Raw genomic sequence first — 23618 nt, 5'->3', positions numbered from 1 at the left:
AAATATGGGATCCGCGCGTACTTGGATGATATTCTCGTTTATGCAGACACCTTCAATGCGTTTAAGAGCTTGCTCAACGAAGCCCTTTCTCTTCTTCGCACCAACCGAGTGAAAGTATCACTACACAAGTGATACTTCGCCCTGCCCAGCATCACAGTTTTGGGATTCGTTATCTCCAGTGACGGAAAACCGGATCCTGGCCGAGTACAAGCAATGCTACGAATTCCGCCTCCACGGAACCGGAAAGAAGTCCTTTCCTGGATTCAGACAGCAAATTTTTATCGCAGGTTCATACCTGGCATTTCTAAGGTTGCTGCACCCCTTCAAGCCTTAGTCAAATCCAAAGTCATCAAGTGCAGGACGATCCTCAGCCAGTTCCGGCACGTCGCCCCACTCGTGTGCACAGAATGCCTTTGCACCTAACTGATTATGAACTCTTGTGATATTTCTTTACTATTTATGCCATAACGAAGCCAACTGTAACATTGTTTGCCTTTAACAATGACTTTACCAAGAGGACTTGGTCCCTCACAGCCGAGTGGGATGTGAGGAGTCACGGTGCCTCCCTCTAGTGTGCGTACTGCTAGTCAGTGCTTCCTCTTGTTCTTACAGCAAGCAGCATGATCTGGTGGCGCTCGAGAGTCTGACTCAACCCTCTCCCTCTGCTAGCCGCCAGTTAGTTGGTCACCCGGCACCACTGCCGACGGTTGTACCTGTTCATAATAAACGTACTCCATCATGTAAGCCAGCCTTGTCCGCCCAGCCTCTTCGTCCCATCATCATCTCCATCATCACCTCATCCCTTCCCATCCCACACATCATTTTCACAGGATAAAACAGTAGGAGAAATGTTGGTAAAAGTGTTATAATAATAATAATACTTTATTCAGCACAGTGGTGCGGGAAACAAGGGCAAAAAAGCCGCGAGGCTTGACGGGGCCCAAGCTCCCCATCTTTTCACACGGCAATGACAAAAAGCTCACAACATCATAAACATGAATAATCGCATGAACACATATTTTACAGCAGAAATTGAAATGCAACACGGTAACTGGTACTCAATTTAAAAATATATTCTTGATGCTCCGAATCTTTCAATTATTAACGTCAATTTTTCTGGATGCTAAGTCGTTCAATAACCTTGCTAGTCTATGGCTAATTAACTGACAGCCGTAACCTGTTCGAGATAACGGTACCATCCAAGGAGACGGATTTCTCAACGGATACGTGCTAACTATTTCTTCTAGAAAACATACACTCAGAAAAGGGCTACATGTCTTTATCAATTTAAAATAAAATTGCAACAAACGGTATTCATAAACATCGCCAGCTCGCAAAATTTCCAGCTTATTAAAAAAGCATTCCACGTGATCTCTGAACTTAAGCCCCATAATAATCCGCAACACTCGTTTTTGTATCATTACAATTTTTCTTATGTTTGTTTCTGATGTCGTACCCCATATTAAAACACAGTAACAAAGTTGTAACACAGTAACAAGTGTTGGCGAGACGTAACTTCCCTTGTCCCGTAGACGCTAGGGTACCTTCGTTGTTAGCACCACAAGCGTTCGACAACATCGCCTGATATGAAAACTGTCTCAAATATGATTATCACAGGCAATTCCAAATACATTCATCTATATATTATTATATCTATTATATTATATATATTTGTGTCACGCACCCAAGGAGACTGGAATGGAAGCCACAAACAAGAAAGTTGCTGCAGCCCATATAGTGCTCCAGCGATGAAAATGGCTGCCCAGGACAACATATCTGTGTGTTGAAGCCGGTCTACTCATATTTTAATGAAGACTATGAGGTCTGCACCTCGTTTCACACTGTAAGTTCCCACGCACCATCTTGATTGTGAGAGTTCTTTTGTGATAATATGATCATTGACATACTGTAGAAGTGTTTTTTTTTTCCGCGTGGAAAATATTTTCGCGTTTTCGAGCAGAGCTGCTTTGAGGATTGATTCGCGAGAACTTAAATTCGCGACACAGGTTTCCGGGAGTGCTTTGCTCTTGCATATCGTGCCGCCGTCAAGACTGGCATATTTCGGCACGTACTAAAACATCCGTTGTTCACGTGGATTGCGGCATTCTAGGTCTATTCCTTTCTTTTCCTCACAGAGATGGGAGGAAAGGCCCTGTCAAATGCCTTTAGGGACCCTGTAGGAGGCCATAGTACTGGCCGTGTGCAAGTTAGCCAGTTTATTTTAGCAGTTCTTATTAATTATCACTCGGGGCACTGACCAGTTCGGTTGAGATGTGGTACTATTATTCAAGCTGGTTTTGAGAATGAGGGGAAAGACATGTTCTGGCTTCGTGGTATAGTGGTATATTGCATGTATAGTGCAAAGCGTTTATAGGAGTAACAAAAGCATGATGAATTTTCATTTCTTTTCGTCTTGCCTGATGGGATAAAACATTCTTCTGTGCTTGCTTAAACTGCCTACGCTACATGGAGTAGAAAGGGTCAGGTAGTCGCGGTATAGCGTCGATCGCCGAACGATTTTCGCCCTGATATGGCCAGAGTTTCGCGGGAACTTAAATTCGCGATTTTGGAATGTGCGCGAAAAACGCGAAAAATAATTCCGAGCGAAAAAAACCACTTCTACAGTATTTCTTGGTGACACACATGAAAAGAAAATATCAAAGATCAATGTAGTATGATTGATATCTGAAGGTTGTGTCAGTGCAGGGAGTATGATCTTTAGTTCAGACAAGCAGTTCTAAAGGCAGCAACTAGGCAATCACAGGCGATTTTCTTCATTCTCTCTGTTTCCTGTCTGTCAGTCATATAGCAAAGTGGAGAAAACAATTTTTGTAAGAAGTAACGAGTGCAAAACGATTTTTCATGTTTATGTTTTTATATATTTAGTTTCTGTTTAATGTTGCATATTTTCTTGCGTCTGATGACTATGACTGTTGAATTGTTTGTAATACTGAGAGAGATATACAATATTTCTTTAGCGCAGAGCTGGGCCTACAGCTGCTGCTGGTGCGAGTACAAGCAGTTGTCATTTCTTCTTTATGTAAAACGTATTTCTGTTTGTGCAACTGAAAAAAGTATGCTGTCAAAATATATGCTTGTATATGATGGTGCACAAAGTATGCTGCGGTGACAATAAGCTTTACAGCCATGTGTTTCAAATGTTTCTTTTTTCTCTCTTTATATTCTTTGGTTTCACAGATACTGAAAAACCTGCTACTGCTCTAGGCAATGTGGCATTATTATTGGGCAACTGGGTTATCATACATTCACTTATGGACAGCTAGGTTTGCAAATTTTATTGTGCCAGTTCCGGTGGCAGAAGAAAATTAGCAGCCTTATCCAATTCATGAACACGTGACCGACCTGCCCATAAAGCTGGGAAGGCAGTCTAGCACCTAACATGGTACAAAATGAAAAATTAGGATTGTTAAAAAATGCCATCCTTTTCGTTTCACAGCTATTTTGGACACATCAGCCCTGAAACAGGAACAAGGCGCCCCCAACAGTAAACAAGATTAAGTGGCATGCCTGTTCGTGTTCTATCGCTCCTCCGCAAACTTGGGTAAAGTTGAAAGGTAGGTATCCCTTTAGCCCTTTCTTGGTCTGCAATTTGGTACAGACTATTTCTATTCGGTCCACATTTCCCAAAATTTCATATACTCTTAACCTTTTATCATTGTGATTTTGAGTCCGTATTTGTAAGTCTTAATATTGTTCCTTGCATCTTCTTCCACATGTGGTATTTAGGATAAGCTGACTACTACAGAGTTAGGCACAACAGACATACTTGTGCTGTTTCACGTATATTTTGTCAACGTACGTGCATTGTGTTTTTTCAAGTGCACGGATTCAAACTGTGTGTTGAGCACTTCAGTTTATACATAGATATGTCTTATCTCTCATGCCTTACTCTCAATGTTCCTAATTTCATGTTTTTGTGCTGATTTCAAGAGCCGTTGCAAGCTGCCGTTCTGCAGAAAGCTGCCGCACTGTACACTTCAGTGAATATATTGTTTTGTCAACACAAAAGATGTGGTGTGGGTGTCTGATAATGATACAGGTCGAACACGATTCCATAAAATGATAGTAATTTTTACAGGCTGGTGCATGTTTCTATAATACAGTATCCCATCATAATAATGGTTAGTCATTAAACAACAAGAACACGGTCTCATATTTTAGATGGGGTGAACATGTAATGTAGGAATATAGCGACATGTGAATTTCACGAGTTTGTGTCGTGTATCTCGAAAGCACTTTCCCGTCTTTTCCACGGTGTTCACAATTGATACAACTGCCATGCATTTGCACGTTTTTTTCCATGGAATTTTTTTTCAGTGCAGCAAAGTAGTTCCAGAACTATCAAACAGGAAAGACAACAAAATAAAGTTTGTAATTTATTCGCTTCAGCAGTCATAAGTCTCCTTTTAATGCAACAGAACAGATAAATATGTGAGCATACGAAGACTTCATGGCATAAAAAATAGAAAAACATGACATAGTAATCAATTTTGGATAGTATGTCTTGTTTGAATAGTATGTAGAATGTTTTGGCTGCTGCTGCTGCATGCAAACCTGCTCGACTCTTGCAGTTTCGCATGTCAGAACTGCTTGGTTAGGGGCCGAATCGAGCCCCAAACGTTCTGTGCTAAAGGCACTTCTAAATTCCTTGGACAGCGTAGTACGTCAGTCCTCACTCTGAGATGATTCATTATTCAATTTCACCACATTACCACCAGCAAAGGGTAGAACATCACCTGTGGCATTGAAACTCTCCAATCATTGAAAATGATAAAAACCCCATTGCAGGGAGACACTTAAAAGACAACACAAAACACACTTTATTTTCCAACTGTAGTCACTCCTCCAACTCTCCAATCATCATCATTAAGAGGTGATACCAGCTCCAAAGGCCCCATGTATTTTCGATGCAACACGTTTCGTCCTCAATCTCGGTTAATATTCGACGGATTTTCACCCAGTTTGTTTTGTACGATAGCTTGTCCAATGCTGCATTTGAGCTTCGTTACCGATTTTTGATTTTGGCTCTTGACACTTTTCTAGGCGTTGCGAAAGTAGTAATAGGCCTTGTCCAGGATACAGGGTGTCCAAACTACAGGATCCCTGCCCCTGAGCCCTGCGCGTATTTTTCCCGTGCGCGACAGGCGGCGCTCGGGTGGAGGCTCTTACCGGTGGGCGGAGCGTGGCCGGAGGGTTGCGAGCGCGCTTACCCGCTCACATTTTTCAGCCTGGGCCGACTTCTTTCATCATTTCTCAATCTGTGTCGAATTCAATCGCAATTTTTTCCCCGCTACAACAGGTGTGCAGTAGGCAGTTTACATGCAAAGGATAGCCATACACAAAAGTACAAGTGAAAACATATTTATTAAAGTCATTAGTGTCAGGAATTATGATATGACTCTGTGTGAAGGAGAAAAACCCAGCCGAAAAACCTGAAGCAGAAGAAACACAATACATGTAACAAAGATTATACTTATTACAGGTATGATGCAATTGCATTGAAGGGGTATCACACATCATACACAATATTTTTTATTAGTGGTAATCACGCGTTTTCAATTAAGCAGAAGGGATAGCACATTTAATCAAAGAAGATATTTTTAATCCTATGATTACAATCAAAATTACAAGTTTTGTTATAAAAAGTCTCACATTTTTTCAGCCTCGGCAGACTTCTTTCATCATTTTTCCGCCTGGGGCGACTTCATTCGTATTTTTACCCGATACAATAGGTGCGCAGTAGGCGGTTTACATGCATGTATAGACATGCAAAGAGGAGTCATACACAAAAAGTACAAGTTAAAATATATTTATTAAAGCCATTAGTGCTGGGAATTGTAATGCCAATTGTGATGCCAATCAGGTGAAAGAGAAAAACCGAGCCGAAAACCTTCACGACCTGAGACAGAAGAAACAATATACATATTTTATTCACTATACCTAGCCATCTGATTCTGAAAGAAAACATAAAATCAACATTCATCACGTTGCTTACTAGTTTAATATTCCAACATGACACCAATAATCAGTTTCTTATGAAGTGAATAGCGCAGACATAAGCAAATAATTAGAATCAACACGATCAACACATAGCATTAATACAGAACCAATCCTCCAACATGTAGGGAAATAATAGCTACACAATACAATATCAAAACGAGAAACAGTCACCACATTTAATCAAAGAAGATATTCTTAATCAATACGATTACAATCAAAATTACAAGTTTTATTATAAAAATTCTGAGACGCGAGAACCTGATAGATGTAAGTAATTTCGAGCATATAGGGAAGATTATTCCAACATTATACAATTAATCAGTTTCTTATGAAGTGAATAGCGCAGACATAAGGAAATAATTCGAATCAACACGATGAACACATAGCATTAATATTCGCCTCTCCAACTACCTATAGAGGCGCTCGCGTCGTCCTCAGGATGGCGCAGAAGAGAATGATTGCCGATGAACAAATCGCCCTGCTTCATGCCTTCTTTCACGAGACACGCTTAAAAAATTGTCCAAATAACATAACTCGCGCGTGGTTTCCTGCTGTCTTCATTGTTTTCGTTCACGCCGCTCCTTTGATATTATATTTTTCCTCTTCCTCTTGCCGACATTGAATATTCTTCTCCACAGGTAGTTTTGCACCGCGAAATTGAGCAGTTCTGTTGCTGTTTGAGTTCTGTAATCCGGGACACTTCATCGCACACGAAGGGAAGTTGCGGCAGTTTCGGCTCAGCGCGAAATATACCTGTCGTCTGCTGTTACTATCATTCATTGAGTGCTTCTTCTGCTGGGGTCCGCTAGGTGGCGAGCAGCCAGCTGGAGAGGCGAATAGAACCAATCCTCCAAATGTAGGGAAGTAATAGCTACACAATGCCATATCAAAACGAGAAACGGTCACCACATTTAATCAAAGAATATATTTTTAATCAATATGATTACAATCTACATTAAAAGTTTTATTATAAAAAGTCTAACATTATTATACGTGACCACCATAGTGGAGCTTTAATTACAAGTGCCGATAGATGTATGTGAACAGCAGAGAACCTGGAAGACCATGACACGAACACAAGAGGAAATAAAATCTATAACAATACATTGGTTAATCAAAACAACAGAGGAGAATAATCTATCACTTTAACTGTCATAAAATCATCCGCGTGACTTCCCAATACACTACAAGCTTTACTTTGTTTTATGAATCCGACACAGAAAATATGTTAAAAAATTAACTTCATCACATAGCACGCTCCTAGCCAACAATCAGCTCTAATAATATCTGCCCTGATTTGTTGAAGACGGGAGGCGTACACCTGACAGTTATGAACATTTTCGAGCGCAATAGGGAAGATTATTCCAACATTACACAATTAATCATTTTCTTATTAAGTAAACAGCATAGACATACGGAAATAATGAGAAACACGATCAACAGCTAATAGAGAACCAAAACCTGTCACATAAACAACAGACAGATGCAGCGCAAATAAATGAAAAAAGAATCTATCAAAACGATAAACATGCACGGACGAATAGCAGAGAAACACTTTGAACGCCACATGATGAATAATTTAATACAGCACAGAGCTAACGCTGAATAGCAGAGAAACAATCTAAACGGCGCATCTGCCAACGTGTAAACAACAGACAGGAAAATATTACTGAAACAAGATCAACAACTAAAGAGAGCCAAAAGGATAAATAGTTGAAGAACAATCTAACAAAACAAGAAACATGCACGGATGAATAGCAGAGAAACACTCTAAATGGTGCATCTACCAACGGTAAACAACAGACACATGCAGGAAAATAATTGAAAAAGAATCAATCAAAACGATAAACATGCACGGATGAATAGCAGAGAAACGCGTTGAACGATGCATCTGCCAACATGTAAACAACACACCGGAAAATAATAGCGAAACAAACTTTCAAACATTACAATTTGAAATAATATATCTTTTGAACTATCATAAAATCAACCTTGCGAGCTAACAATATAGAATTTTCACACTGCTCAGGCACTATAAACATGGCAGAGGTATCCAAACACGCACCCACAGCTAAGCTTTCCATAGTACAACCACACTGGAGCCAAGTCCTCTATACAGCCCGGTGGGGTCACTCTCTCCATCTATACAGCCCAAAGCAAAGAATCTGTTGTCAATCTATGAAGTGGGGAAACCCTCTGTCTTTTTCACATTCTTTCCTCCGAAAGGAAATATTCTTAGGACCAGTGTACAGAAGCGAAATTTTTTATTGATTGCAAATATAACATTGGAATTATTCGACTCTCAAGAATACAATAAGAATTATATCAAAAAACAATAGCACGCAAAAAATCTAAGAATAGACGTTTATGTCAGTGCAAACTGATTTTAGAGAAACTTATCTAAGCAAACGAGAAAATATTATCGCGCAAACAATACCAAACGAGAAACGATGCATTTTAATGTATTTCATATCTGACACAACTATTATGCATACACTATTCTCAACTCACAAAATATCAATCGAGTGATCATCTGAAGCAAAAAGAGAAAGTCAAATTTATTCAATGATAGAAAGAATACTCATTCGAAAACGAGAAACAAATTTAATTACATATTTTTAATGATAAATTTGCAACAGTAATTTCTACACGCAGAAGCCACAATCAACTCATGTGAAATGTAAATTATTGTGTTTGCTACAACGAAAATCAACGCGCACAACATTCCCAACTAGTAGAATATTTTTATTAATATCAATCGAGTGATCATCTGAAACAAAGTCGAAAGCAGTAATAATTTAGGCAAACATTTTTTGTAACCATGCAGCGCAAATATACATCACGGAAACATGTCTTTTTCATTCGCGCCCCCAACTAGTGGAAACGAAGTGAGAGAGGGAAGCTGAGTTCCCGCACACTTTCGTTAAGGTTACGCCCGCAGGGTAGGGGAATCCAAACAATGGTCTTGGTACCATAAACCGACTCCCGCAAGTCAAGTTAGGGAAGGAGACTCTAGCGCTGTCTTGTACGTAGAATCATTGAAAGCACACATTTTTTCATTACACATCACATCTTTTTTTGTAAACTGACTTTCATAATTCTATCGTCAGGTGGAACATTATAAACCTGATAACATAATAAATAAAATTAGCATCGATTAAATGTCGAGGCACACTACAAAACAGAACAGACAATTGCTATATACTGAAGAGATGGACGGATTTTGTACTCGTTACCATACGTCATGGGAGGACCTGATAAAAAGCTGCTTCGAAAAGGAGGAGCCGCGAAACGATTCATTTATCGCTGCATTTCAATACGTCCTAGACATGGTCGTATTCGGAGATATGGCACAAATTATGGAATTCAAGATGCGAGAACTTGTATGTCGAATCTACAATAATTATAAAAATTTGCACGTCATCGTCGGAAGGACCACTTGGGCTGATGGTGAAGTTTTTGAGGTTTGCTAACGAAGAATTGAAATACACTAGACCAAACGTAATTGTAATCATTGCAATGGGCATTGCATTAATCAAGAAAGCAATCAGATCAAATTATCATATACAAGCAGTCTATATCGCACGATTCATTACGGATTTGTTGAAATTACACCTAACGGTTGAAATGGAAAGTACATAAAAATATTATCACGTGGTATATTCCACCCTAGAACCTCTACACATTTATTTTATTCTACCAGTCAAGGATGTCGAATGAACAGAAGTTCAATATTGTTGTGCAAGGTCTGATGTATCATCACTTATTGAAACTCAACAAACATATCAATTGCGGTGGGCCACCGGACGATTTTCATCTAATACTCTCTTGTACACCATTCAAGAATCTTCATACAAAGAAAGGAAGCATCAATAAGAGACTGTGCAAGTTCGTCGCAACAAAGTGCAAGTTGTTGAAGCAATACAAGCACGGCGACAACATATCACCTGCGTTAATCAACGCTGGATTTAAGCGCCCAATAATCAGAATAAATTACTTGATGTCTTCGGAATTCATCAATCAAGACAGCAAACGAAAACTTCGGAGTTTTGGAATAGAACTGTAATTTATCGAAATAAACAAGTGTATAATTGAAATAATAATTGTATTCTTTGTCATCATTGTAATGTATTTTACACAGCGCAACGAAGACAGCTTATGACTAGATTGAAGATTGCTAAGGAGACACTACATACAAGGATGTTCGCACGGAATCAGCGCTGGCAATCAAAGAGATTTTTACACGACCACACTCTATACAACACCGACACCCGAAGGAAAGAATTGTAGAAGAATCGATAATAGAAATTTAGAGGCATGTTACATCAATCTTTGTTTACAAAGAGGATCACCAATATTTTGCGAAAGCTTATTTTATGAATTAAATTGCACAGCGTATATATTTTCTCAAACAATTGGACAGATGACAATACTATATTGAAAGGAATCTATTATCAAATGACGCGATGCAAGTGATGAACATGCATGATGCGCTAGCGGAGTCTACAATTCTAATCATCATAACATGCGGCACACAATTCCAATAAGATTTGGGGAGAATGAAATCAATGCGTTTCGGCAACACGCCCGGGCGCATTTCCCCAATGCCGTACCCGAAACCGCACGCGATTCTGCGCGGTACCGCACGCGAGCGTGTTGCTTTCTTCCGGAAACGGGTTCGACGACGCGGATGACCATTTCTTCGAGTTTTAAGTAAATTTCGTTCGAAAAATATTCGTAACTTTTACTATTCGCGTCATGGAGAATTCCCATTATGTTATAGAGTATATAGAAAATATCAATACACTCGATTAAAATCTTTGTCATCGTGAAAGAGTTCTTAAAACCTTCGCGTATCTAAGTGAGCCAGTTAAAGCTGTGAAATTTTTAATCTATGTATTGAAAAATTGTAAGAAAGTGTATACAGTTTTGACTTTGAAAATTTAAACAAGGACCTTTGGTGTTGGAGTTTGCGTTTTGCTTCATTATCAGATAAAATCTTCTAAAATTATAGCATGCCCTTCCCATTTGTAGTGCCTCATATGCGGTGACATAATGAACAGACTCATAGTTTTTCAGTATGGCTAATGAAAAACCTCGGGTACATTCTGTGAATTGGAGCTCCGTTTATGTGTGCTGCTTTGGTTAAGTTTGCAAAAGGAATATTTACTTATTATAATTATGTATCTTTTGGATAGTGCTCATCTTCATTGTATATTGGTTAAACATTTCTGATGACTTTTGCGTGATTTCATTCTCCCCAAATCTTATTGGAATTGTGTGCCGCATGTTATGATGATTAGAATTGTAGACTCCGCTAGCGCATCATGCATGTCCATCACTTGCATCGCGTCATTTGATAATAGATTCCTTTCAATATAGTATTGTCATCTGTCCAATTGTTTGAGAAAATATATACGCTGTGCAATTTAATTCATAAAATAAGCTTTCGCAAAATATTAGTGATCCTCTTTGTAAACAAAGATTGATGTAACATGCCTCTAAATTTCTATTATCGATTCTTCTACAATTCTTTCCTTCGGGTGTCGGTGTTGTATAGAGTGCGGTCGTGTAAAAATCTCTTTGATTGCCAGCGCTGATTCCGTGCGAAGATCCTTGTATGTAGTGTCACCTTAGCAATCTTCAATCTAGTCATAAGCTGTTTTCGTTGCGCTGTGTAGAATACATTACAATGATGACAAAGAATACAATTATTATTTCAATTGTACACTTGTTTATTTCGATAAATTACAGTTCTATTCCAAAACTCCGAAGTTTTCGTTTGTTGTCTTGATTGATGAATTCCGAAGACATCAAGTAATTTATTCTGATTATTGGGCGCTTAAATCCAGCGTTGATTAACGCAGGTGATATGTTGTCGCCGTGTTTGTATTGCTTCAACAACTTGCACTTTGTTGCGACGAACTTGCACAGTCTCTTATTGATGCTTCCTTTCTTTGTATGAAGATTCTTGAACGGTGTACAAGAGAGTATTAGATGAAAATCGTCCTGTGGCCCACCGCAATTGATATGTTTGTTGAGTTTCAATAAGTGATGATACATCAGACCTTGCACGACAATATTGAACTTCTGTTCATTCGATATCCTTGACTGGTAGAATAAAATAAATGTGTAGAGGTTCTAGGGTGGAATATACCACGTGATAAGATTTTTTATGTACTTTCCATTTCAACCGTTAGGTGTAATTTCAACAAATCCGTAATGAATCGTGCGAAATAGACTGCTTGTATATGATAATTTGATCTGATTGCTTTCCTGATTAATGCAATGCCCATTGCAATGATTACAATTACGTTTGGTCTAGTGTATTTCAATTCTTCGTTAGCAAACCTCAAAAACTCCACCATCAGCCCAAGTGGTCCTTCCGACGATGACGTGCAAATATTTTTATAATTATTGTAGATTCGACATACAAGTTCTCGCATCTTGAATTCCATAATTTGTGCCATATCTCCGAATACGACGATGTCTGGGACGTATTGAAATGCAGCGATAAATGAATCGTTTCGCGGCTCCTCCTTTTCGAAGCAGCTTTTTATCAGGTCCTCCCATGACGTATGGTAACGAGTACAAAATCCGTCCATCTCTTCAATGTATAGCAATTGTCTGTTCTGTTTTGTAGTGTGCCTCGACATTTAATCGATGCTAATTTTATTTAATATGTTATCAGGTTTAGAATGTTCCACCTGACGATAGAATTATGAAAGTCAGTTTACAAAAAAAGTGTAATGAAAAAATGTGTGCTTTCAATGATTCTACGTACAAGACAGCGCTAGAGTCCCTCCTTCCCTAACTTGACTTGCGGGAGTCGGTTTATGGTACCAAGACCATTGTTTGGATTCCCCTACTCCCTGCGGGCGTAACCTTAACGAAAGTGTGCGGGAACTCAGCTTCCCTCTCTCACTTCGTTTCCACTAGTTGGGGGCGCGAATGAAAAAGACATGTTTCCGTGATGTATATTTGCGCTGCATGGTTACAAAAAATGTTTGCCTAAATTAATTACTGCTTTCGACTTTGTTTCAGATGATCACTCGATTGATATTAATAAAAATATTCTACTAGTTGGGAATGTTGTGCGCGTTGATTTTCGTTGTAGCAAACACAATAATTTACATTTCACATGAGTTGATTGTGGCTTCTGCGTGTAGAAATTACTGTTGCAAAGTTATCATAAAATATATGTAATTAAATTTGTTTCGTTTTCGAATGAGTATTCTTTCTATCATTGAATAAATTTGACTTTCTCTTTTTGCTTCAGATGATCACTCGATTGATATATTGTGAGTTGAGAATAGTGTATGCATAATAGTTGTGTCAGATATGAAATACATTAAAATGCATCGTTTCTCGTTTGGTATTGTGTGTGCCGATAATATTTTCTCGTTTACTTAGATAAAGTTTCTCTAAAATCAGTTTGCACTGACATAAACGTCTATTCTTAGATTTTTTGCGTGCTATTGTTTTTTGATAGAATTCTTATTGTATTCTTGAGAGTCGAATAATTCCAATGTCTATTTGCAATCAATAAAAAATTTCGCCTCTGTACACTGGTCCTAAGAATATTTCCTTTCGGAGGAAAGAATGTGAAAAAGAGAGAGGGTTTCCCACTTCATAGATTGACAACAGATTCTTTGCTTTGGGCTGTATAGATGGAGGGAGTGACCCCTCTTGGCTCCAGTGTGGTTGTACTATGGAAAGCTTAGCTGTGGTGCGTGTTTGGATACCTCTGCCATGTTTATAGTGCCTGAGTATTGTGAAAATTCTATATTGTTAGCTCGCAAGGTTGATTTTATGATAGTTCAAAAGATATATTATTTCAAATTGTAATGTTTGAGAGTTTGTTTCGCTATTATTTTCCGGTGTGTTGTTTACATGTTGGCAGATGCATCGTTCAAAGCGTTTCTGCTATTCATCCGTGCATGTTTATCGTTTTGATTGATTCTTTTTCAATTATTTTCCTGCATGTGTCTGTTGTTTACCGTTGGTAGATGCACCGTTTAGAGTGTTTCTCTGCTATTCATCCGTGCATGTTTCTTGTTTTGTTAGATTGTTCTTCAACTATTTATCCTTTTGGCTCTCTTTAGTTGTTGATCTTGTTTCAGTAATATTTTCCTGTCTGTTGTTTACACGTTGGCAGATGCGCCGTTTAGATTGTTTCTCTGCTATTCAGCGTTAGCTCTGTGCTGTATGAAATTATTCATCATGTGGCGTTCAAAGTGTTTCTCTGCTATTCGTCCGTGCATGTTTATCGTTTTGATAGATTCTTTTTTCATTTATTTGGCTGCATCTGTCTGTTGTTTATGTGACAGGTTTTGGTTCTCTATTAGCTGTTGATCGTGTTTCTCATTATTCCCGTATGTCTATGCTGTTTACTTAATAAGAAAATGATTAATTGTGTAATGTTGGAATAATCTTCCTATTGCGCTCGAAAATGTTCATAACTGTCAGGTGTACGCCTCCCGTCTTCAACAAATCAGGGCAGATATTATTAGAGCTGATTGTTGGCTAGGAGCGTGCTATGTGATCAAGTTAATTTTTTAACATATTTTCTGTGTCGGATTCATAAAACAAAGTAAAGCTTGTAGTGTATTGGGAAGTCACGAGGATGATTTTATGACAGTTAAAGTGATAGATTATTCTCCTCTGTTGTTTTGATTAACCAATGTATTGTTATAGATTTTATTTCCTCTTGTGTTCGTGTCCCATTGTCTTCCAGGTTCTCTGCTGTTCACATACATCTATCGGCACTTGTAATTAAAGCTCCACTATGGTGGTCACATATAATAATGTTAGACTTTTTATAATAAAACTTTTAATTTAGATTGTAATCATATTGATTAAAAATATATTCTTTGATTAAATGTGGTGACCGTTTCTCGTTTTGATATGGCATTGTGTAGCTATTACTTCCCTACATTTGGAGGATTGGTTCTATTCGCCTCTCCAGCTGGCTGCTCGCCACCTAGCGGACCCAGCAGAAGCACTCAATGAATGATAGTAACAGCAGACGACAGGTATATTTCGCGCTGAGCCGAAACTGCCGCAACTTCCCTTCGTGTGCGATGGAGTGTCCCGGATTACAGAACTCAAACAGCAACAGAACTGCTCAATTTCGCGGTGCAAAACTACTGTGGAGAAGAATATTCAATGTCGGCAAGAGGAAGAGGAAAAATATAATATCAAAGGAGCGGCGTGAACGAAAACAATGAAGACAGCAGGAAACCACGCGCGAGTTATGTTATTTGGACAATTTTTTAAGCGTGTCTCGTGAAAGAAGGCATGAAGCAGGGCGATTTGTTCATCGGCAATCATTCTCTTCTGCGCCATCCTGAGGACGACGCGAGCGCCTCTATAGGTAGTTGGAGAGGCGATATGTGTTCATCGTGTTGATTCGAATTATTTCCTTATGTCTGCGCTATTCACTTCATAAGAAACTGATTAATTGTATAATGTTGGAATAATCTTCCCTATTATGCTCGAAATTACTTACATCTATCAGGTTCTCGCGTCTCAGAATTTTTATAATAAAACTTGTAATTTTGATTGTAATCGTATTGATTAAGAATATCTTCTTTGATTAAATGTAGTGACTGTTTCTCGTTTTGATATTGTATTGTGTAGCTATTATTTCCCTACATGTTGGAGGATTGGTTCTGTATTAATGCTATGTGTTGATCGTGTTGATTCTAATTATTTGCTTATGTCTGCGCTATTCACTTCATAAGAAACTGATTATTGGTGTCATGTTGGAATATTAAACTAGTAAGCAACGTGATGAATGTTGATTTTATGTTTTCTTTCAGAATCAGATGGCTAGGTATAGTGAATAAATATGTATATTGTTTCTTCTGTCTCAGGTCGTGAAGGTTTTCGGCTCGGTTTTTTCTCTTTCACTGATTGGCATCACAATTGGCATTACAATTCCCAGCACTAATGGCTTTAATAAATATATTTTAACTTGTACTTTTTGTGTATGACTCCTCTTTGCATGTCTATACATGCATGTAAACCGCCTACTGCGCACCTATTGTATCGGGTAAAAATACGAATGAAGTCGCCCCATGCATCTAAACCGCCTACTGCGCACCTATTGTATCGGGTAAAAATACGAATGAAGTCGCCCCAGGCGGAAAAAATGACGAAAGAAGTCTGCCGAGGCTGAAAAAATGTGAGACTTTTTATAACAAAACTTGTAATTTTGATTGTAATCATATGGATTAAAAATATCTTCTTTGATAAATGTGCTATCCCTTCTGCTTAATTGAAAACGCGTGATTACCACTAATAAAAAATATTGTGTATGATGTGTGATACCCCTTCAATGCAATTGCATCATACCTGTAATAAGTATAATGTATTGTGTTTCTTCTGCTTCAGGTTTTTCGGCTGGGTTTTTCTCCTTCACACAGAGTCATATCATAATTCCTGACACTAATGACTTTAATAAATATGTTTTCACTTGTACTTTTGTGTATGGCTATCCTTTGCATGTAAACTGCCTACTGCACACCTGTTGTAGCGGGGAAAAATTGCGATTGAATTCGACACAGATTGAGAAATGATGAAAGAAGTCGGCCCAGGCTGAAAAATGTGAGCGGGTAAGCGCGCTCGCAACCCTCCGGCCACGCTCCGCCCACCGGTAAGAGCCTCCACCCGAGCGCCGCCTGTCGCGCACGGGAAAAATACGCGCAGGGCTCAGGGGCAGGGATCCTGTAGTTTGTGATGAGACAGGACTAGAGTCAGACAAAAGGCATCGTTACCGTTTTGAGGCTGCGGGCAGAATGACTGTGTGTCATCGCGTGCCCCGTGACAATCAGCTGTTTTTTATTATTCACTGGAGAAGAAGTGGAAGTCAGTCGAGGTCCTGTGTTGTCGGACATCAGCTGGCGAGGATGGCAACAAACTCCCCCCAAGCCAGCTGGTGATAAGCATGTGTTGACGCTAAGTAACGCCAAGGCCGAAGCCTCTTGCGCAGAAGGCGTTCTTGTCCCTGGGAACAGGTTTGGTCAAGGAGTCCGCTATCATGTGCTCAGTTGGCATGTAAGACACCTTGAACTCTTTGTTCTCAACTTCGTTTCTCGCGTACAGGTAGCGCAGTTGGATATGTTTAGACCGTTGATGATGGATGGGAATCAATTAGCTTAATCGCCGATTGATTATCGCAGTAGAGTTGCACCTCCCCAGTGCAATACTGTCGGAAACCGAGTTCATCCATGAAGGATTTCAGCCATTTGCCCTCCTTCATTGCTTCTGTCAGGGCAACATATTCGGATTCGCAGGTTGAGAGGGCTATTGGTTGAGAGGGCACGCAGTGGAAGCGTGCTGGGCCCATAACCAATGATGAGACAGGACTAGAGTCAGACAAAAGGCATCGTTACCGTTTTGAGGCTGCGGGCAGAATGACTGTGTGTCATCGCGTGCCCCGTGACAATCAGCTGTTTTTTATTATTCACTGGAGAAGAAGTGGAAGTCAGTCGAGGTCCTGTGTTGTCGGACATCAGCTGGCGAGGATGGCAACAGTTTGGACACCCTGTAGCCTGGACAAGGCCTATTACTACTTGCGAAAGCACGGGAAAAATTGAATGCGACTTTGGAGCGCTCTTGTTAAAAGCTAAGAAGGAAATATTGAAACTCGGATGCTGAATTCTTTCCAGAGTATTGTGATACTATACTCACTAAAATCCGATCATCCGTTATCGAGATTAAGGGGCAAAATGCAGAGGTACCTAGAGTCGTGGGAAATCGTCCTGTCTTCCCCCTGCATGGTAGCGCCATGCCGCGGATTAGAAGGGAGAAGTACCACTCCGCGTAAGGAAGCTCCCGTATTCCAAACCTCTATCCTTCCTTCTGATGGACATGAAAGAACTGATGAGTGAACTGAGTCCTTCACAACCTTCTCAGTGACTTTCATCTTTCATCCTTCCTTCTCGTGGTGTGGGTCAGAAGGGATCAGGAGCTCATTGTAGGAGGTCCACCTGGTGCCATCAAAGCGGATTAACTGATGTGCAAGGTCGATAATACAGGCCTTTGGTAGACTTTCCGAAGTGCGTTTCGGTAGCAGCCTTTTGGTCTCAGAGCCGTTTATGGGAGAGTTCGGCCATTCTGTGATCTTTTGCCGCCCGGAGATGGGGGAGCCGTCAGACGTCATCGCTCCACCCACTTGACCGGGATGAAAGACGACCCGCGGCGGCTCGGAGGAATTTCAAGGCTGTGCTTCTGCTCCAAAATGGCGGGATGGAAGATTTCAAGGAGAGAGGCCTGATCGAAAATTGTGCCACTGGCCTTGGCACCGCCCATCGTGTGACGTCAAATGGCGCGCTTTGGGACAGGCTCCTCCCAATGGCCAAACTCTCCTAATAAGCGGCTCTGTTTGGTCTGGGACGTCTCCATCCTCGAAGGAAACGGAAAGGAGCTCACATGTTATATTATCAAATTTGCTTTTGGTAGCCGAAAAGACAAAATAATGCAGATGAAAAACTGAAAACATATAAGGTTATTTAGAGATTCCCGTAAAGATTCCAATAATCCGTGCGTTGTCAGTAATACTTGTTCGACAAAAACAGATAGATGCATGACATGTGACACTGCCTCATAACTGGGGTTGTCAATCCCAAGCCATTTTTGCAGCCCAGGTATTTCGGGATTTTTTGCTGCCAATCCCGGGATCCCGGAACGGGATTTCGGATTTTGAGGAGTTCAGATGGTGCTTCCAAGTATAGTCCTGTGCGGTCTGAATTATTTTCAGAGTTCAGTTATCCTGCATCAGGGGTACACGCATGTTTTCAAACAGAACGATGAGAAGGAAGGGGACTGAATTCTTGTCATTAAATGCACTCCTTCAGTTATTCTCTATCCGGGGATACACGCGTGTTTTCAAACAGAAACGATGAGAAGGAAGGGGACTGAATTCTTGTCATTAATTGCACTCCTTCAGTTATTCTCTATCGGGGATACACTCGCATTTTCAAACAGAAACGATGAGAAGGAAGGGGACTGAATTCTTGTCATTAATGCACTCCTTCAGTTATTCTCTATCGGGGAAACACGCGATATTTACAAACAGAAACGATGAGAAGGAAGGGGACTGAATTCTTGTCATTAAATGCACTCCTTCAGTTATTCTCTATCGGGGATACACGCGTTTTTTCAAACAGAAACGATGAGAAGGAAGGGGACTGAATTCTTGTCATTAAATGCACTTCCTTAGTTATTCTGCATCAGGGATACACGCATGTTTTCAAAGAGAAACGATGATAAGGAGGGGGATTGAGTTCTTGTGATTAAATGCACTTCAGTTATTCTGCTTCAGGGATATACACGCATGTTTTCGAAGAGCAACGATAATAAGGAATGGGACTGAATTCTTGTGATTAAATGCACTTCCTTAGTTATTCTGCATCAGGGATACACGCATGTTTTCAAAGAGAAACGATGATAAGGAGGGGGATTGAGTTCTTGTGATTAAATGCACTTCAGTTATTCTGCTTCAGGGATATACACGCATGTTTTCGAAGAGAAACGATGAGAAGTAAGGGGTCTGAATTCTTGTGATTAAATGCACTTCTTCACTTGTTCTGCATCGGGGATACACGCACGTTTTCAAAGAGAAACGATGAGAAGGAAGGGGACTGAATTCTTGTCTGTCCAGTAAACGGCTGTCCAGCACTGGCATGGCGACGTTTGACTTGCAAACATATGCTATACGTGAAGCCAAGGAGCTCCTGCTAATGTTGGCGGCTAGCAGCTACCCAGAGCTGACGAGCCGGAAACAAGGCGAAACACGTGTCCTCTGGTGCTGTCGCATCGTTCCATGAGTATCTGTTTCTTTGCGTGTAGCCACAGAAGCCATCTTAATCTGTAATTTTGAATTTCAAACACGTCTAGTGTCATTTACTTGTTTCTTTAATGGCTTTTTCCCTCATTATAATTCACTGGCTTGCACTGTGGCATTGAGGAGTGGTCAGTCACCCTCCCAGATGTATATCGCTCGCTGAGCGACCCCTGGTTTGCCAATTCCAAACGATGCGCAGCTATTCAGAGCTGACGAGCCGCAAACACTACGAAACACGTGTCCTCTGGTGCTGTCGCATCGTTCCATGAGTATCTGTTTCTCAGTGTGCAGCCATAGAAGCCATGCTAATCTGTAATTTTGAACTTCAAACAAGTCTAGTGTCATTTACTTGTTTCTTTTATGGCTCTTTTTCCTATATAATTCACTTGGCTTGCACTGTGGCACTGAGGAGTTCTCAGTCACCCTCCCAGGTGTATATCGCTCGTTGAGCGACGCCTGGTTTGCCAATTCCAAACGATGCGCAGCTACCGAGAGCTGACGAGCCGCAAATACGGGGAAACACGTGTCCTCTGGTGCTGTCGCGTCGTTCCATGAGTATATATATATATATATATATATATATATATATATATAAGGGGGGGAAGCCACTAAAAAATACGTAAATGACGCTAGGCGTGTTTGAAATTCAAACTTACAAATTAAGATGGCTTCTATGGCTGCACGTAGAGAAACAGATACTCATGGAACGATGCGACAGCACCAGAGGACACGTGTTTCGCAGTGTTTGCGGCTCGTCAGCCCTGGGTAGCTGCGCATCGTTCGGGATTGGCAAACCAGGGGTCACTCAGCGAGCGATATACACCTGGGAGGGTGACTGAGCACTCCTCAATGCCACAGTGCAAGCCAGTGAATTATAAAGAGGGAAAAAAAGTCATTAAAAAAATAAGTAAATGACGCTAGACGTGTTTGAAGTTCATACTTACAAATTAAGGTGGCTTCTATGGCTGCACGTAGAGAGACAGATACTCATGGAACGATCCGACAGCACCAGAGGACACGTGTTTCGCCGTGTTTGCGGCTCGTCAGCCCTGGGTATTTAATTGGTTATTTTTGGTTATTTTTAACTGGTTATTTTTTAATTGCTTTTTTCCCCTCTTTATAATTCACTGGCTGCACTGTGGCATTGAGGAGTGCTCAGTCACCCTCCGAGGTGTATATCGCTAGCTGAGTGGACCCCTGGTTTGCCAATCCCGAACGATGCGCAGCTACCCAGGGGTGACGAGCCGCAAACACGGCGAAACACGTGTCCTCTGGTGCTGTCGCATCGTTCCATGAGTATATATATATATATATAATATATATATATATATATAATATAAGTTTTATCAGACTTCACGCGATTACCAAAGGAAGTACCACCACCTCGTATATTGCATTCCTCTGAGTCTTCTTTTCGCATACGCACCCGGTTGAGTTCGCATATGGGAGCATATGGGAAGAGCGTAGAAACAGCGTGGCTTGGCGACACCTTTCGCTCATGGAATGCTCCCAGCTCGTGCATCAAACGTGGTTCTGATGTCGAACATCTAAGATTCGAAATGCTGGGAACAGGTTCTACTCTGTGTCGAAACATTCTAAAAGCATTCGAAAGCTACTTTAGAATGTAACGAGTTACTTTGAAGTTACTTGCTGCTCAATAGATGCTTTTGAGTTCTTGACCTGTCTATGGTTAATTCAGTCCTTGATCTCAAAATGGCGATTGCAAGACGTTTCAAAATAATCTTGATAACTAAAAGCATAAACTATAACTATATTTATTATTTATTTGCTAATACTGCCGGGCAGCCTGTTGACCACCAAGGCAGGGATTACACACAAAACTCAAACACAATAAAATCACTCAACAGGAATTCCAATATAAGATTGAGTTGCCTTTAAAAAAGAAGATACATTATTTAATTCCGTCACACTGGTAGGCAAGCAATTCCAATCCCGCACTGTGCGTGGAAAGAATGAAAAATTGAGACGTTTTTCCTGGAACGAAGCTCCCGTATCAATTTACTGTGTTTTTGCCTTGTTGGCCGACAGGAATTGAATGTCCAATAGTCATCAAACTTTAACCCTGATCCGCCGTATATTGATACTATGCAAAAATTTCAATCGCCTGAGTTTCCTTGGAAGAGCCCAGTGGGGGAGTCGAGAAGTGTCGTACAGCGCTGTCACTGATGATTCCCTTACATACGCGTTGTAAATAACCTTAAAGGTCAGATATGCCGATTTTGAAGTGCCGCAGAACTGGGCGATACTCGCGCTGTGTGTTCATTACCGAACACTGAATATGTGTGCGAAATATCTTGCTCCAACTGTTCGTAGTTTTTTAGAAAACAGTTTTTTAGTCCCCACGCCCGGCTGTCAGACCATCGGCAAACCCTGCGCACGGGCGCACCGACGTCACTGCTCTCCGGTTTATCTGTCTTTGGCTTGGCATGAACTCTTGGCTTGGCTGCTTGGCTTCTTTCGTTTCCTCCTCTGTGCATCGTACATAAGCGAACAGCTGTTATGTTGTTGCTAAGCCGGAAACAAAGCATGTGAATGTTTTTTTTTGGCACAGCGTCGTTTGGAAAGTGCACTTCCTTGTTCTGACCTTGCCTTTTATGGGCTGGAGCGATATGATTCGTGAATATGCCACGGCGAAGTTGTCGAAGATGCGACAGTGCTACGCTGTTAGAACAATTCATCGGAGCATTCCAAGTGTTACCTATTATAAGCTGCCAAAAGACCAAGCAGTGCGAAGCTCTTGGCTGACAGTGGTGCCTGCTAATTTCCACTGCAAGGATTTCGTTCACGATGTTATCATAGGTTACGCGCGACTCCAGAGGCAATTTGGAATCTCCGGCACGAAATCGTCTGATGAAAATCTGAGGTGCCCGACGCATAACATTTTGAACGTGTCACGGAGGATCAAGGCAAAAAACGAGAGCAAAAAATGGTAAGTCGAGGTTCAGATATAAAAAATAGCAAGCTTAATGAATCGATTGTGCAGCTGTCCTACTGCGCTTACTCTGATATAACCACGATTAACAACACAATGGTACTATTGATAATCTAACTTCTGAATTATCACAGGTGCACGCTGAAGGCGGAAATGAAGCATGATCTGGCTTGCATCTGGTCATGAAGAAATTGCTGACACGTTAGTTGCAGTCCACCTCCACCAACAGGTATGACAATGTGATGTTATAATTTGAGTATTCATCTATGTTCAACTTTTCATGTGCACTCGCATGCGACATCTTGACACCCACTTTTAAATCTGCCCTCAAAGTTACAACCTGTGCTTTCAGGGTGGAAAACAAAGGTCGCCATTCCGATTAGCTGCTATCTCCCAGTTCAAGCTACTTTTGTGTCTGGACACTGGTTCCTGTGGATGGGGTGTTACAAGCATCACTGTCTGATATAGTAGGTACGTTACATTAGTTCAGTTAATTTGTCTTTTGCACATTTTGGTTACCGTTAGCTGGATTACTGTTGGACATACAATCCTTTGACACACCGAAGCTGATGTCGCCTCTGATAACGTTTTAGAATTTTCAGTGTCATCAACGTCCATAGAGGAAGGTGCCTTTACTATCTGTGAATCTTCAACTGAAGAATAGCCCAGAATTCATGTTAACATTGTCTACTCTTATTAATTCACTGTCTATTTTCTCAGAGCTAAGAAAAATGAAAACTATTTATTTGTCACAACATCACACTGGATACAGTGTGGTACTGGCTTGACATG

The 23618-nt window shown here is 40.5% G+C and overlaps 1 protein-coding gene and 1 long non-coding RNA gene across 12 annotated transcripts in view; one reads left to right on the top strand and one right to left on the bottom strand.

Annotated features, from left to right (window-relative positions):
• LOC135366373 (uncharacterized) overlaps window positions 1-23618 on the bottom strand; it is an 82809-nt gene that overhangs the window by 45449 nt on the left and 13742 nt on the right. The gene's annotated exons all lie outside the window — the stretch shown is intronic.
• Window positions 676-3485, top strand: LOC135366374 (uncharacterized). The gene is made up of 3 exons (XR_010414142.1): window positions 676-740; window positions 1690-1843; window positions 3458-3485. It is a non-coding gene; the product is annotated as an uncharacterized LOC135366374 (long non-coding RNA).

This window comes from Ornithodoros turicata, chromosome 8 (assembly GCF_037126465.1).
Source record: "Ornithodoros turicata isolate Travis chromosome 8, ASM3712646v1, whole genome shotgun sequence".
Classification (NCBI taxonomy): Eukaryota; Metazoa; Arthropoda; class Arachnida; order Ixodida; family Argasidae; genus Ornithodoros; species Ornithodoros turicata.
Note: the sequence above shows the minus strand (reverse complement) of the source record. Positions and strands in the feature narration are given on the sequence as shown.